This window comes from Quercus suber, unplaced genomic scaffold (genome assembly GCF_002906115.3).
Source record: "Quercus suber isolate HL8 unplaced genomic scaffold, Cork oak 2.0 scaffold_14, whole genome shotgun sequence".
Taxonomy (NCBI): Eukaryota; Viridiplantae; Streptophyta; class Magnoliopsida; order Fagales; family Fagaceae; genus Quercus; species Quercus suber.
In genome coordinates, this window is record NW_027069479.1 from 855,077 (window position 1) to 871,944 (window position 16,868).

Sequence of the window (16,868 nt, forward strand, 5' to 3'; positions counted from 1 at the left end):
TAAAATGTTCTGCATCCAACGCTCGAAAACGTTTTTTCAACACACCAAACCCTCGCTCAATGGTAGTTCTCAATGAAGAGTGTCGGAGGTTGAACAATTCTTTGTCATTCTCAGGAGGACGATCACTAAACTCTTTCAAGTGATATCGCACACTCCGATAAGGTGACAATATTCCATTTTTATTACCATACCCAGCATCACCAAGATAATATTTACCTACATATATTCAAAAATAAAACTCAATCACTACTATGCTTAGGAAAATGCACAATATTTATTAAACTAATAAACCAAAAAGGTGAAGTAATTGTATAATACCGTTGGGAATTGAAAATCCCCCTGGCCTAGCAAATGCATCAGTTAACACACGTGAATCATGTGCACTGCCTTCCCATCCAGCCAATACATATGTGAACTTTAAGTCAAAACCAATGGCAGCTAACACATTTTGCGTGGTTCTATCTTTGCGACCACGAAATCTTCCTTGTATTTCAGTTGGCACAGATGCACGAACATGTGTACCATCTATTGCTCCAACACAATCCTATTTTTCGACACACATAATGGTTTAAAATTGCATAAATCTACACAATTTACAAAAATACACAAGTCGCAATATTTACCTTAAAATATGGGTAGAACCTTCTGCTATTCCTTATCTCTAGGGGTGTATCTTCGCTACGCAGTCTTATTAGAGCTCTATATAATTTCAGGACCCCCTAAGGACAACCTTGAAATATCTATGAACAGTCTCAGTTGATCTATAGATCCGACTACCCATTACACGGAACCTCACATTATGACCAATAATGTGTAAGAAAATGAACACTTGTTCCGTAACAGGCATGTGAATAGTCGGGCGTACGTGCTCCCCCTCAATGAGGATGTGACATAACTGGTGAAAAGCTCTAGGCTTCATCCTAAGTTGATTCACACAATTTATCTCACTTCCATGCAGAATACTATTTATGTATTCCTCTCTCTCGGCTGCATGATTAACATAAGGCGCCCTAGGCAATCGTCTATGTCTACGTCGCAATTTCCTTAACAATGTAACCCCCACAAGGAGGACAGATGCAACTGAGGCAAGAATTGCGGCTTTGGTTTTTTTCTTCATCTAACAAAATCACAAACACTGTGATCTAAGAGGTATGTAAATAAAAACAACTACAAACAAAAAACATCCAAACCACATTTATAACGAGTACGAAATCACATTGCATTCTATTTATAATGAATGTTTACACCATCACAAAACCATCACATTGATAACTGCACATTGATATCATCACAATACCATCATGTCTCGCATTATTAGTCATCATAATACAACTTAAACACACACATATTCTACCGATCAAAAATAATAAAACCAAATGCTGAAAAATTTCATACAATTTGTCATGTCTCAAGCTTGAAAGTATACATAACCCAATAGGCAACATAATAACATTTGCTATATCAAAGTATACATATCAAGCTCCAAAACTGTATACACAAAACCCAACTAGCCAAATTTTACACAAACCCAACTAGTCAAATTCTATAAAAAAAAAAAAAAAAAAATGGAACTTGGAAATACAGTGTCCACAAGCTTCTGTGACTACTTCTAAAGCAACCCCTGGAAAATGCATGCAAATTGCTCACAGTAAAATTATAGGAACAACAATGCAATGTGCAAAACAGTATAACATATGCAAGTGTAAACATTATGTAAACATTACGTAAAATTATAGCAAATTGCTCACAATAAACATTATGTAAAATTCCCCCACAAATTGCTCACAGCAAATTGCTCACAGTATACATTATGTAAAAGATAACTAAATATTTATAAATAAATAACTAAATATTTATTTATAAATAAATATATATAAATATTTATGTCAATATATAACTAAATATATAAATATTTATTTATAAATAAATATGCATATATTTATGTATTTATTTCTACTACCAATCTGTGAGTCTGAGCATATTGTAGTTAAGTATTTCATGTAATTGATGTTGATAGTTTAGTGACTTTGTGTAAAATTGTAAATATATAAATACAATTTTACACAAATTCATAAGTTTGTGTATGTAAATATATAAATACAATTTTACAATATATAGTTTATTGATAGTTCAAACTTATTAATATTGTAAATCTGTAGTTATCAATAATATATAAATACATATATAATATTTTACAATCAAACTTATCAATAAAATTTGATAGTTCAAATTGATAAGTTTAATAAATATATAAATAAATAAATATATAAATATATATATATATATATAATCCCAAAAATCTGGTGTAATAATTTATAATGAGTCTGTACAGCCACTCAAAAACTCAATCCAAAGCTTTAGACTAAAAAAAAAAAAAAAAAAAACCGATCGGACTCACCGTTAAGTGTGGCGGTGGATCGGCGCTGAAATCGGCGAGGTGGTGGAACGGCGTTGAGTGGATCGGACTCGCCGTTGACTGCTGGTGGTGGAACGGCGTTGAAATGGTCTGGGACTGCGTCGAATGGCGTCGAAATGGTTCTGCGTTCTTGGCTCGCTCAATGTCGCCGGCGTGGATCGGACTGCGTGGATCAGACTGGGTTGTGGGATTTGGATCGGACTGCGCGGATCGGACTGGGTTCTGGGACCTGGATCGGACTGTGTGGATCGGTCCGTTTGTTCTGGGTTTCTCTTTTTTTTTGGTGGATCGGTCCGTTTGTTCTGGGTTTCTCTCCTTTTTTGGTGGATCGGACTGCGTTGGTTGCTCTTTTTTTCTTTGTTCTTGGCTCTTGTTAAGTGTTTTCGGCTTGTTTTTCGTTCTCACTCGTTCTCTCAGAGGCTCTCTTCTCTTTTCTGTGTTCTTGTGCGAGACCCGGAAATGGTTTGAAGGTAAAATAAAAGCGTAAAACCATTTCTGGGTCAAGGCTGAAAATTTGGTCAAACTTAAGGCATATTTTCCGGAAAATGGATTTTCCTTTGCCTTCCAAACACATAGGTCAGGTGGTAAATGATTTCCTGAAATCATTTACCACCAAAACAAACGGACCCTAAATGAGTATATAAATGAATGCTTCAATGTGTACTATTCCATTTTCCATTATTCTTGAATGTGTACGATTCCTTTTGAAATTACCCATCTATCATTTTTTTTAATCTAAGTGTGATAAGAGTAGTCATCATGAAGTTGACATCATATGTTAAAATTATATGATATTTGATGATGCAATCATTAATAAGCCAATCATTCAAGCCCGTAGTGTCAGAATACCTAAAGAATGAAATACCTATAGACTACAAATTGCACCAATGTGGTGCCAACCAAAAACCTTTTGAAGGTTAAGTCAAAAACTCATAATAATCTCCAAGAACTCTAAAAGTATGAGAGTCAAGAAATTATGAGCGTACCTTGAAATGGAGGAGGCTTGGTGCTATAGTGTTATAGAGCTGACCACGTTTTCAAGAATTTAGGCACTTCTCTTGTAAGGAGCATAGTAGAGGGAGTGGAGTTAATGACCTCGAGATCTTCAGGTTTAACTTCCTATACTTAGCGGATACGAATTTGTAAAAGGATTTTTGTATGTAGTATGCAAGTCTTTCCATGTAAAGATGGTGGAGTGGAGGACATGCAAAGACTAGGGAGCTAAGTGTCAAGAGTCATTTGTTAGCCCTAGTCATTGTCACCATGGGGAGCTGGTTGGGTTGGTTCAGTGGGTGTCAACCAAGTAGATTGAAAGGCTACCATGTTGGGCAATTGATAGGTACTAGACAACTCACGTGTTAGAATTTTCTAGGCCTTTTTGCTTTGGTGGAAATATTTCCCATCCATATCTATCAAAAAAGAAGTTAGGAATGTGTTCTAAGGTTGATCTTAAAGAAAAAGGGGATTTGCCTTTCCATCTTTCTCTAAGCTATTCATCTCCTTCAGAATAACACATCAAACTATTTTAATACCATCAATGAATTAAAACCTTTTAAGACCACTAATTTAAGCACATACTCTTCTTTTTTTCTTTTTTCTTTTTCCTCAAATCAATCTAATTGAATTGTCATTTACTATTAGGACCATCAATGAATGAAAAAACTATAGAATTCTTTGTTTAGCCAAAAAAAAAAAAAATTTATAAAATACTTTGGAAGTACTATAAATGCATACTCTTGTCTCTCACATGAATAGTAGATTCCATTATGTAGGGCCCACTATTATGAGAAAGGGGAAGAGTGTGCATTTATGGTACTCCTAAAATATTCTATAATTACTTGAATGAACAAAAACTTTTTAAGTTTAATTGCAAACTCGAATAACTAGTTTTTGATAATCAACAAGGAAATTTTAATAACAAACAAACCAAATACAACAGCTAAGAAACCAAGATCCTAGACTACTTAAGAGCTATTAGATCATAGAAAACAAAGAGGCAATGTAAAAAAACAAAATAACCTGAATACTTGTTTTTGAATGACTAGGAAACCAAAAATTGGTAACTTGATTTACATCTCAAGGAGTCCATTTGAATTGAATAAACTAATGGTCTGTTTGGATTGAGGGGGAAAGAGGAGGAGTATAGTAGAATAGAGTAGATTTAGCACAAAATTAACTTATTTTTAGCCAACTCTACTCTACTCCCCTCCACTCTCCCTCCTTCCGCCCTCTATCCAAACAAGCCATAACATAGAGCTGCCAGCTTAGTAGTGTCTGAACATAAAACTTGAATCCTCCAAAGAGTAGCAATGGATGGTCCATTAATAGAATCTATACAAATCTTCGCATCACTTTCAACAATGGCTTAACTAATATTGTGTGAAACCAATTTTTGAGTTTCCCAATTGATTATTTCGTCTTCAGCTTGGACAAGGATATTGATTTCTTCTTGTTTTCTAAGAGCAAAAACTAATGTCCTTCTCCAATCTCTGGCTACAATAGCAATATATGATTCGTCACAGTTAACCATAAAATCACAAGTGTAGGGGTGATAGGCCCAGGAGTACATATTTATGAATATATTAGGCCGGGGGCCCAATCCGAGAACATTAAGTAGTTTGAGAATAGGTAAACACCTTCCTAAGAATTCATATTGGTAAGTAAAGAGCTGAAGTCTAATCACGATCAACAAAGAAGGCGGTCTGAGGAGGAATACTTCATCGGCTGAGCAAAGTTAAGGTCAGAAGATGCGGTCTTACATCAAGAACAACATTCTAGATGATTCACTGATGAGGATAAGTATCAAGAAGGAACAAGACAAAGGGAGGCCATGAAATATCTAAAAAGAAAACTGCTACCACTACATTAAATGCTCTGTAGCTAACTCTCTAGTTGCATTAATGAAGAAGTGATACCTAAACAGTATATTTCAGCCTTACAGCGACTCCTCAAAAACTTCAAGAAGGTGCTGATGGGACAAGGATCAACACCAGCAATCTAGTCTACACGTGGAGGGTAGAGATGATGGAGGAGGATAGTATAAACTAGAAAGAAGACTCAAAGGGGAAAGGATCAGGAAATTAAGAGAAAAACACTGTAACAATCAAGAACTGAATTTGTAACCAAACTTGAGAGAAATATATAAGAAATGATCTTCTCGAATTGTACTGAGGACCATTTTCTTTAGATTAAACCAGTTTATTTTCGTTTTCTTGTCATCTGAATCCACTTTACTTGTTGTCCAACTCATTAAAGCCCAATTTTTCAACCCACTCTCTACAAATTCATTGTATTGGGTTTTTTGGGCCAAAGTTCATCCATCCTTTGGGCTAGGGACTTAAATCTGGTCCTTACAATTGGCGCCGTCTATGAGAATTTCTGGTGTTATAGTGAGTTTAACGTTCAACTAGGGTAGGTTCAGGTCCAAACCGGGCAGAATCTATGGGGTCTCAGTGTCAAGATCACTTTTGTGATTTTAAACAAAGAATGGATCAGGAAGGAAGTGTGCACACTACCCATATTAGGAGCCAGTCTTGGGGTGGAAGCCATGTCTCTCATGAAGAGAATGCTAGAAACATGTAGTTGGAGATTGATCATCTACGGAGGAAGTTACACCATGAACGACAAAGAAAAACTCCCTCAAGGTCTATCTCTTCTTCCAATGAGGAAGGAGATGACAGTTACAGGCTCAGATCGAGGACTCCCCCTAGTGAGTCTTTCTCGTATGATGAGGACTACCACCATGAGTGCAAAAACTAAAGCTCATCTTCCAAAGGTTTGGGGAATGATACAATAAGCAGAGCGCTTAACCAAATTTCCAAATCACCTTTTAGGCATAAGATTGAGGGAGGGAGACTTCCTTGGCGGTTCATTCAACCCACATTCACCATGTACAATGGTCGAATAGACCTTGTGGAACATGTGAGCCACTTCAACCAAAGAATGGCTACGCACTCCAAGAATGAGTCCTTGATGTGTAAGGTATTCCCGTCCAGCTTGGGGCCTATGACGATAAGGCGATTTGATGGCCTAGGTGCAGGTTCCATTGATTCCTTTAAGGAGCTCACCCGAGCGTTTGGATCTCGTTTTATTACGTGTAGTAGGGTTCCTTAGCCCTTAGATTCCTGTTATCCATGTCCATGCGAAAAGGAGAGACCCTGAAAATGTACTCGGACAAATATTGGGAGATGTTTAATGAGATTGATGAGGATTTGGATGACATGGCTATAAGGACCATCAAGGTCGGCCTGCCCACCGAGCATAATTTGAGAAAATCCTTGACCAAGAAGCCGGTAAGGAGTGTGCGTCGGCTTATAGACTGTATCGACAAATACAAATGGGTCGTGGAAAATCAGCAATAAGGAAAGGGAAAGACTGAGGTTATCCCTCAAGACATGAAGGATTTTAGGTAAGAAAGATACAATAATAGTAGGCCTCAAAGGGATTTTGCTGGGCAATCTAGGTCTATGGCTCCTCATATGATAAACTCGGTGTTTTGAAAGCTAGTACATCAAGTCCTGGAGAAGATCAAGAATGAGCCATACTTTAAAACGCCAACCAAGATGGGAGGAGACCCCATGAGGCGCAACCAAAGCCTTCATTGCCAGTACCATCAGGAACGAGGGCATACCACCGAGGACTGTAGAACTCTATGGAATCATTTGAACCAATTGGTTAGGGATGGAAGGTTACAATAGTTTCTATATTGGCCCAATAGGCAAGGAGACCAATCAAGGCCAGGGGCTCAAGGGAATACTTCTTCAAGGCCCCTTTTAGGCACAATTAAGTCATCTTTGCTACACCTAGAAGAACTAGTTCTCATCCTTCCAGGGTGATGTCTGTAGCTCGGCTATCCATCGGGGACTCTAATTCTGAGCTGAAGAGGGCCAGAGTGGAGATTTAACTAGTGTTGAGTTTTTCAGACGAGGACAAAATTAAAACCATACAACCACACGATGATGCTTTAGTGGTCACCCTTAGGATAAGAGGATATGATCTGAAAAGGGTGTTAGTAGACTAGGGCAATGGTGCAAAGATTATGTACCCTGACTTGTACAGAGGGCTGAACTTAAAGCCTGAGGATCTAATAGCCTATGATTCACCTTTAGTAAGTTTTGATGGGAAAGTTGTCATCCCAAGGGGTCAAATTAGATTGTCTGTACAGGCAAGTTCGGAAGTGGTAGAGGTAGATTTCATTGTGGTGGATGCTTATTCCTCTTACACTGCCATTGTGGCAAGGCCTTGGCTCCATACCCTAGGGGTCATTTCTTCAACTCTGCATTTAAAGGTAAAGTATCCATTAAGGGACTAGATTGAGGAGCTTATGGGGAGTCAATTCATGGCTAGGCAGTGCCTCGTGATTATAATTATGCATCAACCTGAAGCTAAGTCCTCGGCCTCTGCCGAGGGGGGCTCATAATAATCAAGGATCCCAGTCTTATCTATAGATACGGTGTCAGAAGAGGCAAAGTATGAGAGGCTGTAGGAAATTGCTATAAATGGTGATTCGGAGAAGTTTTTTCAAGTCGAACCTCAATTACCTCTTCAGGAGAAGGAAGAACTGTTAGCGTTTCTTAGGAAGAATATTGATGTGTTCTCATGGAATGCCTATGAAGCTCCTGAGGTTGATCCAGACTTTATTTTCCATCATCTGAATGTCAACCCTGCTGTCCTCCCTAGGAAGCAACCACATCAGCACTCATCTAAGGAGCATTCTGATGCTGTCAAGAAAGATGTGAACAAGCTTAAGCAAGCTAGGGCTATTAAGGAAGTTTTCTACCTTAAGTGATTAGCCAATACAGTGGTAGTGAAGAAGAAGAATGTGAAGTGACGAGTATGTGTGGATTTTATAGATCTGAACAAAACTTGCCCCAAAGACCCTTTTCCCATGTCTCGAATAGACTAGTTGGTGGATACTACTGTGGGCCATCATCAGATGAGCTTCCTGAACGCTTTTCAAGGGTACCATTAGATACCTTTGGCTTTGGGTGATCAGGAGAAGATAACTTTTGTTACCTCTACTGGGAATTACCATTACAAGGTGATGCCCTTTGGTCTGAATGTCAACCCTGCTGTCCTTCCTAGGAAGCAACCACATCGGCACTAATCTAAGGAGCATTCTGATGCTGTCAAGAAAGAGGTGAACAAGCTTAAACAAACTGAGGCTATTAAGGAAGTTTTCTACCTTAAGTGATTAGCCAATACAGTGGTAGTGAAGAAGAAGAATGTGAAGTGACGAGTATGTGTGAACTTCACAGATCTGAATAAAACTTGCCCCAGAGACCTTTTTCCCATGTTTCGAATAGACTAGTTGGTGGATGCTACTGTGGGCCATCATCAGATGAGCTTCTTGGACGCTTTTCAAGGGTACCATCAGATACCTTTGGCTTTGGGTGATCAGGAGAAGATAACTTTTGTTACCCCTACTGGGAATTACCACTACAAGGTGATGCCTTTTGGTCTGAAGAATGCAAGGTCTACTTATCAGAGGATGATGACCAGGATGTTTGAACCACAGTTAGGAAAAAACATTGAGATTTATATAGATGATATGGTGGTTAAGAGTAAGTTAAAATCCATGTTAACGATCTCAGGAATATCTTTGAGATCTTAAGGAGACACAAGCTTTGACTTAATGCTTCTAAGTGTTCTTTTGGTGTTGGATCGGGGAAGTTCTTAGGGTACATAGTTACACACCGCAGAATTGAAGTCAACTCTAACCAAATTAAGGAAATCAATAATTTATAGCCACCTCAGAATCCCAAAGAGGTCCATAAGATAACAAGGATGACTGTTGCTCTAAACTGATTCATCTCTCAATCAGTAGATAGGTGTAAACCTTTCTTCCAGTTTTTGAACAAATGGAAGGGATTTGAATGGATCAAAGAGTGTGTCTTAGCCTTCCAACAGCAGAAGGAATACCTATCTTGGCCACTCATTATGTCAAGACCCGAGGTGGATGAGGTTTTGTTTGCTTACATTGTTGTGGCTTCCCATACGGTAAGCCTGGTGCTTGTGTGAGTTAATAGTGGTGTACAGAGGCCAGTTTATTACGTGAGCAAATCACTACATGAGGCCCAGGTCCATTACCTACCATTGGAGAATGCCATTTTGGCAATGGTGCATGCTACGCGTAAGCTCCCCCACTACTTCTAATTACACATAATTGTTGTCCTAATCCAGCTCTCGCTTAGATCTCTACTTCAGAGTGCTGATTACACAGGGAGGATTACCAACTAGGGTACGATCCTAGGGGCTTTTGATATCAAGTATATGTCTCGCACCTCTGTCAAGAGTCAGGTCCTTTTTGATCTAATGGCTAAGTTTGCTAAAACCCCATTAGAAGAGAGAATAGAGAAGCAAAACATGGATGAAAAATCAGTTGGCATAATCTCTTTACAAGAACTTGTGTCCTGGAAGGTATACGTTGATGGTGCAGCGAACCATAGAGGATCTGGAGTGGGGCTAGTTCTGATATCTCCTAAGATGATTACAATTGAAAAATCCTTAAGATTGGGCTTCTCGGCCACAAACAATGAGGCTGAGTATAAAACTTTATTGGTAGGGATGACCATGGTTTAGAAAATAGGTGGAAAAGCAGTGAAAATATTTTCTTATTCAAGCCTGATTGTGGGCCACGTTCAAGGAGAGTTAGAAGCCAGAGATCTCAGAATGCAGGAATATTTGAACCAGTTTACATCGGGTGATCCTTGTGGAAGACTTGTGTAAACCTACTGAAGTAGGGAGAAATGTGGTCCATATTCATCAGATTAGGGTGGGTCCTAGCCGGATGGAATCTATTGTAATGTTCCTTAAGGAAGACATTTATCCCGAGATTAAATCTGAGGCCGACAAGGTACGGAGAAAGGCTTATCGATTTTGGCTATTTGAGGACCAAAAGTTGTATAAAAGATCTTTTTCTGGCCCATATTTGCTATGCATACACCCTGAAGCAATTGAACTACTCCTAGAAGAGTTACATGAGGAGATTTATGGAAGTTACACAAGAGGCAGATCTTTGTCACTCAGGGATATTGATGGCCAAATATGCAGAGAGAAGCACAAGAGTATGTGAAGAAATGCAATCAATGCTAGAGATTTGCCCCAAACATTCACCAACCAAGAGGTGTCCTTAATCCTCTGTCCAGCCCTTGGCCTTTTGCTCAATGGGGCTTAGATATTGTAGGGCCTTTCCCTAAGGCAACAAAGAATAAGAGATGGTTACTGGTCGGCACAAATCACTTCACCAAATGGGTTGAAGCTGAACCATTAGCAAATATCAGGGATATGGATGCCAAGAGATTTATCTAGAAAAATATTGTCACTCGGTTTGGAATCTCTCGTACACTCACCTCGAACAATGGTTTTTAATTTGATAGCAAAGCCTTCAGGAGGTATTATTATGACCTGAGCATAACAAATAAATATTCCACCCCAGCATATCCACAGGAAAATGGACAGGCCGAGGCTGTCAATAAGGTTATAGTGAGTGGGCTCAAAAAGAGGCTGGATAACGTAAAGAGAAAATGGATGGAAGAGTTACCACACGTCCTTTGGACATATCAAACTACACTTCGTAGGTCCACTGGAGAAACGCCATTTTCAATGACTTATGGGGTCGAGGCTGTGATTCCTCTAGAGACAAGATTTCTAATGCTGAAGACAAGCTCTTTTACTTAGAGCAGCAATGATGGACTATTGGAGAAGAGTTTAGATTTAATCAAAGAGCGAAGGGAAAATGCTATGGTTCAGCTAGTGTTCTATCAACACAAGTTCAAGCAGAGGTACGACTCAAATGTAAGGTTAAAGCCACTGGCGCCTGGAGACCTAGTATTAAGAAAGGTCTTGGGTACTGCCAAAAACCCAACTTGAAGAAAGTTAGGGCCTAATTGAGAAGGGTCGTATCGTATCACATCAGTGACTGGAATAGGTGCATATTATCTTGAAGATCTAGATAAAAAAGTTGTACCATGCCCCTAGAATATAAACAACCTAAGAAGGTATTATTATTAATGAAAGATTTCTTTACCATATTTGGATCTATTATATTGTGCGTCATGCGTTCTATTATTTGTTTGAATATTAAACAGAACCTCGGTCATGCTAGTCTCTTCGGACCACATACCTTAGGTAAATTGATATTTTAAGCCATTTTTCTAAGTGTTAAACAGAAACTTAGTTATGTCTGATTCCTCGGACCATCTACTTTGAGTAAATTAACACTTCGTGACATTTTTCTAAGTATTAAATAGAACATTGGTCATGCCTGGCTCCTGGAACCATATACCTTGGGTAAATTGATATTTTTGGGTTAACTATCTAAGTATTAAACGAAACCTTAGCTATGCCTAGCTTCTCGGACCACATTCTTTGGGTAAATTAATACTTCCTGACATCTACCTAAGCGTTAAACAGAATCTTAGCTATGTTTGGCTCTCAGACCACAAGTTTTGGGTAAATTAATACTTCCTATTATTTTTCTAAGTATCAAACAGAACATTGATCATGCCTGGCTCCTCGAACCATATACCTTGGGTAAATTGATATGTTAAGCTATTTTTCTAAGTGTTAAATAGAACATTAGTTATGTCTGGTTCCTCAGACCATCTACTTTAGGTAAATTTACACTTCATAACATTTTTCTAAGTATCAAACAAAACCTTGATCATGCCTGGCTCCTCGAACCACATACTTTGGGTAAATTGATATCTTTTAATCATTTTTCTAAGTATTAAACAGAATCTTAGTTACGTTTGATCCCTCGGACCACCTACTTTGGGTAAATTAATAATTCCTATCATTCTGCTAAGTATCAAACAAAGCCTTTGTCTTTTTGGATCCTCAGACCACATGCCTGAGGTAAATTAGTACTTTTTATTGATTATTTGAATGTCAGATAGAATTGGCCATTCTAAATGGCAGAGATCCTCACTGTAGTAACATGCTTATGAGCATCACTTAAAACATTTGCAAGAATACCTGTATTTGTTTAAGAATTAGTTATCCCTCCAATCCTTTAAACCCACAATGAGTGAGGGATTGAGCAGAGTTAGACATGTATGGATGCTACACCATTGTGTATGTTTTTAAAAGTTAAAGTTATATTTTGCTAAGATTGTGGACTTAGTAAGGTTAACATGTCCTACTTCTGGTCATGTGATGTGTGACAGCTATGATGTCACTTATGCAAATAAATAAGTCATGTTATACCTCATTATCACATTTATTAAGTATTGAATGAAACAGAGATTATGTTTGGATCAATATAAACATCACAAGTATAAAAGAAAGACTTGCAATTTTCATTAACATTAAGCCTCTGAAAAAGGCCATTAGATTACAAAAGGTTGAATATATTAAAAAAAAAAAAAAAAAAACCCAACAAAAGGAGGGGAAAGAGGACAGCNTACAAAAGGTTGAATATATTAAAAAAAAAAAAAAAAAAAAAAAAAAGGAGGGGAAAGAGGACAGCTTAAGGTTTCATCTTGATTACAAGCTTGTCCTTTTGAGTCTTGGAGGCTGGTGGAGCCGCCTGGTAGATTGAGGTCTTTGCCTTTAAGTCTTCCTTAGGAGGTATGGGAAGAGTTTGCCAGCACAATCTCCATGTTTTAGGAAGACTTTTTCTCCTTAGAGGGCTTTTTAGGGGCATCTGAGGCAGAGGGCATCCTGGTCATTCCTTGGCGATCTGTCTCTCCTTTTCAACATCCTCAAATTGCTCTGCACACTTCAAGGAGATGTTAGGTGTGGGAAGAGTTTTGCTTAGGCTTTCCTTCCTTCCATCTGCCTCCTTGGAGATCCACGGCAGCCTTGAGAGCCCAAGAAGCTCAGGCAAGATGGCTGGAGGGTAGTACATCATTTTGCTCTTCTAAGAAAGAGAGGCCTAACCCCAGCTCAGTCGAGGCCTAGTTCCAACTTGGAACAATAGAATCTGCACACCTGAGACCTCTACCCTGAAGCTTCTTATCTCTCCCGCCTAGTCGTAGCCTTCCTCTCGCCTCTCCTTGGCCTTCTCGCCCCTCTAGCTTTTTGTCAAATTTTGATCTGACTTCTGACAGCAGAGAGCTTGTCCTCAACTTGCGGAGCTCTTGCGCTAGCCTTCCCCTGCCTCTCCACCACGTCCAGGGTGGCCTCGACACTTTTCTTGTCTCGGTAGTTTTAGCTAGCTTGGCATTAAGTTCTTAGGACTTCTTCTCTACCAGCTCAAAAGATTTCACAGCAACGCCTGCCCTCCTCCTCTCCTTCATCCCGGTAGAGCTATGACTATTTCCTCAACTTTGTGGCAGCCTGGACAACCTTTTAAAAAAGAAGAAGAAATGAGAAGAAGTACTAACAAAATCACAAAGTATAAGTATGGAGTAAAAAAAAAAAAAAAAAAAGGAAAAGTGTTAATAAAAGATCAACCAGAGTGAGGTCTCTTTTTAAGCTGAGGAAGACCTCGTGCTTCCTCATTGATCATCATTCAATCATATCTTTTGGTGGCAGTAAAGCCTGCTCTACCACGTAGCTAGCCTTCTCGTCTTGGAGGTTTCCAATTGAAGCATCTGCGGGCAAGGGAGCTCCGTCTAGCACTAGGGCGAGTAGGCGTCTAAGCAGAGACCTTAACTTGGGATTCAACTCTTTTTTCTACCAAGTTTTGGGCTCCCTTGGCATGTTTACCTCCTCTTTAGTGCTCAGCCTCTTTAGGGAGGGGGCCTTTCCCTCCTTCCACTACTTCCCTTTTTCTTTTATAGTCCACGGGATTAGGCCGGGGAGGCAAGGAGGGGGGAAGAGGGGGGAGCTTCTCTTGAGTGGTCTTCTTGGGTGCTTTGTCCCTAGCTTGGGACTAAATGACTGATAGAAGACCCACCCTGGACTTGCGTTGTATACCCATATCTTCAGGTAAGGGGAAGTCACATTGGGCTTGGCTAGTTTGCGCGTTAGGAAGGGAAGGTCACCAAGTAGGATTTCAGGAGATGAAGCTTGGTTAAAAAATTCAAAATCACCTTCAAAGTCCTCGGAATCAGAAACTTCAACAACCTCTTCCTCTCCCTTGACCGTGGGCTAGGACGGAGTTGCCTCTTTCTTGGCAGCGCATTGGTATGGCAGTGCTACCTTCGATATGCCCTTCGGGATAGGATCAGTGGTGAGAGTTCCTTCTGGGATGGCAGCGGTGATAAGGAAGCCAGGAACAACAATGCTTATCTAACGCAAGCACAGGTCCTTGGCTTTTATAATGCACTTCGGTGCCTGGAAGGTCTTGGATATTGTTAGGATTGTGAGTATTAGTTAATTCATTGAATTGTTTGGACAGCTATGCTATTTTTGTATTAGAGTGAATTGGTGAGTGGCCCACTGTGTAAACAGTCAACACATACGGATTGGGAGGGTCAATTGGTGAATTTAGAATGGAAGGGTTAGTTAGAGAGTTAGTTACAGATGGTATAAAGGGGTGTAATTGGAAACACAATGTATCAATTAGAGCTTCGCTGCTACAGAGATTGGGGGCTTCTGATCAAGGAGGAGTTCCAAACAGTGGGCTGAATCGTGGTTCAAGTTCTTCAGCGATCACTTTGTCTAGTCCAGTGAGGCTGGAATTTCCAAGATTTTTTGGTGAGGATCCAGCGAGTTAGGTTTACAAGGATAATCAATACTTCAAGTACTTTAATACCCCCGTGGAGGAGAAATTGATGTTGGCTTTGTTTCACATGGATGGGGAGGCGTTGATTTGGTTCCAAGATAGTGAGGAAATAGGGGTTTTTTCCGATTGGGAATCTCTGGTACAAGCTTTACATGTAAGGTTTGGCTCCAATTCATACAATGACCCTATGAAGACACTTATAAGATTAAGACAGACATCTTCAGTAGCCATGTATAAAGCTCAGTTTGAAGTTTTATCCAATAGGATTAAAGGGTTGTCTTCATCCCATAAATTGAGCTGCTTCCTTAGTGGATTGAAGGATGAGATCAGACTTCCTGTGAGAATGCTTAATCCTCAGTCTCTAAATGAAGCTTTTGAGTTGTCCAAGATCCAAGAAGAATATCATCTAAGTTGCAAGAAGAATTCCATATTTCAATTGGAGCAAGGTAAGCCTTCAATCTTAGGTCTGCCTAAAGTCCCGCCCTTATTAGATCCTAACTCTACACTACCTATTAAGAGAATATCCCCAGCCCAAATGGAGGAAAGGAAGAAGCAAGGGCTGTGTTATAATTGTGATGAGAAGTGGATCCCTGGGCATAGGTGTAAAAGTGCTAAGCTGTTCCTTCTTGATTTTATTGATGAAGTACATGAACCAAATTCAGGTGTGCAAATCACTGAGTTGGAGGAGATTACTAGAAATTCTGAGTCTAGTATGCAGCATCAAGAAGATGCTGAGATCACTCTTTATGCTCTAAGTGGTACTCCCACCTCAGGCACTATGAGGGTGATGGGTAGGATTAAACAAAAGTTTTTTGTAATCCTTATAGATTCAGGTAGCACACACAATTTCATTGATGCAACTCTAGTTTCACACTTACATATTCCAGTGGATACCTCACAGATTTTGGAGGTTAAGGTAGCTAATGGAGAGGTAATAAGAACTCAGGGAGTGTGTAGAGAAGTTCCAGTGTGGTTACAAGGGCATGATTTCTTGGTGCAATTGCATGTGTTGCAGATGGGAGGATGTGATTTGGTACTGGGTACACATTGGCTAGTTACATTAGGGGTTATTCAATGGGACTTTAAGCTATTGACCATGAGTTTTACTTATGCTCAAAGGCAGGTGCTCTTACAGGGTTTGAGAAGTACAAAATCACAGCTGCAAGAAGGCACTCAGTTCTTGAAGGACACAGTAAGGAAAGGGTTGGTTTTACACATCTCAGCTCAGTCAGAATTGACTTCTATAGAATGTTCAATTCAGTTGCCTAAGCAAGTTTCTTATCTGCTAGTTGAATTTGAGTTTGTTTTTGCTACCCCTGTGGATCTGCCTCCCTTAAAAGGTCATGAGCATCAAATTACCTTGAAGGAAGGAGCTCAGGCAATCAGTCAAAGACTTTACAGGTATCCATACTATCAAAAAAATGAAATTGAAAAGATTGTGAAAGAACTATTATCTGTTGGTTTCGTTAGAAATAGTTGTAGTCCTTTTGCTTCTCCTGTTCTTTTGGTGAGGAAAGCTGATGGTTCATGGAGGATGTGTATAGATTATAGGGCTTTAAATCAAGAAACCATTAAGGATAAATATCCTATTCTTGTAATTAATGAATTGTTGGATGAGTTGTTTGGAGCTTGTGTATTTTCCAAATTAGACTTAAGGTCTGGATATCACCAGATTAGGATGAAGGAGCAAGATATTCCTAAAACTGCATTTCGTACACATGAAGGTCATTATGAGTTTTTGATGATGCCTTTTGGCTTAACCAATACCCCTTCCACCTTCCAATCCTTGATGAACACTGTTTTTAGGCCATTCTTGAGGAAATTTATTCTTGTTTT

The 16,868-nt window shown here is 39.3% G+C and overlaps 1 long non-coding RNA gene across 1 annotated transcript; it reads right to left on the bottom strand.

Annotated features, from left to right (window-relative positions):
• Positions 1-137: 137 nt before the first annotated feature.
• LOC136070731 (uncharacterized) lies at positions 138-710 on the bottom strand. The gene is made up of 3 exons (XR_010631967.1): positions 624-710; positions 319-544; positions 138-216 (listed from the first exon to the last, which is right to left on the bottom strand). It is a non-coding gene; the product is annotated as an uncharacterized LOC136070731 (long non-coding RNA).
• Positions 711-16,868: the final 16,158 nt, after the last annotated feature.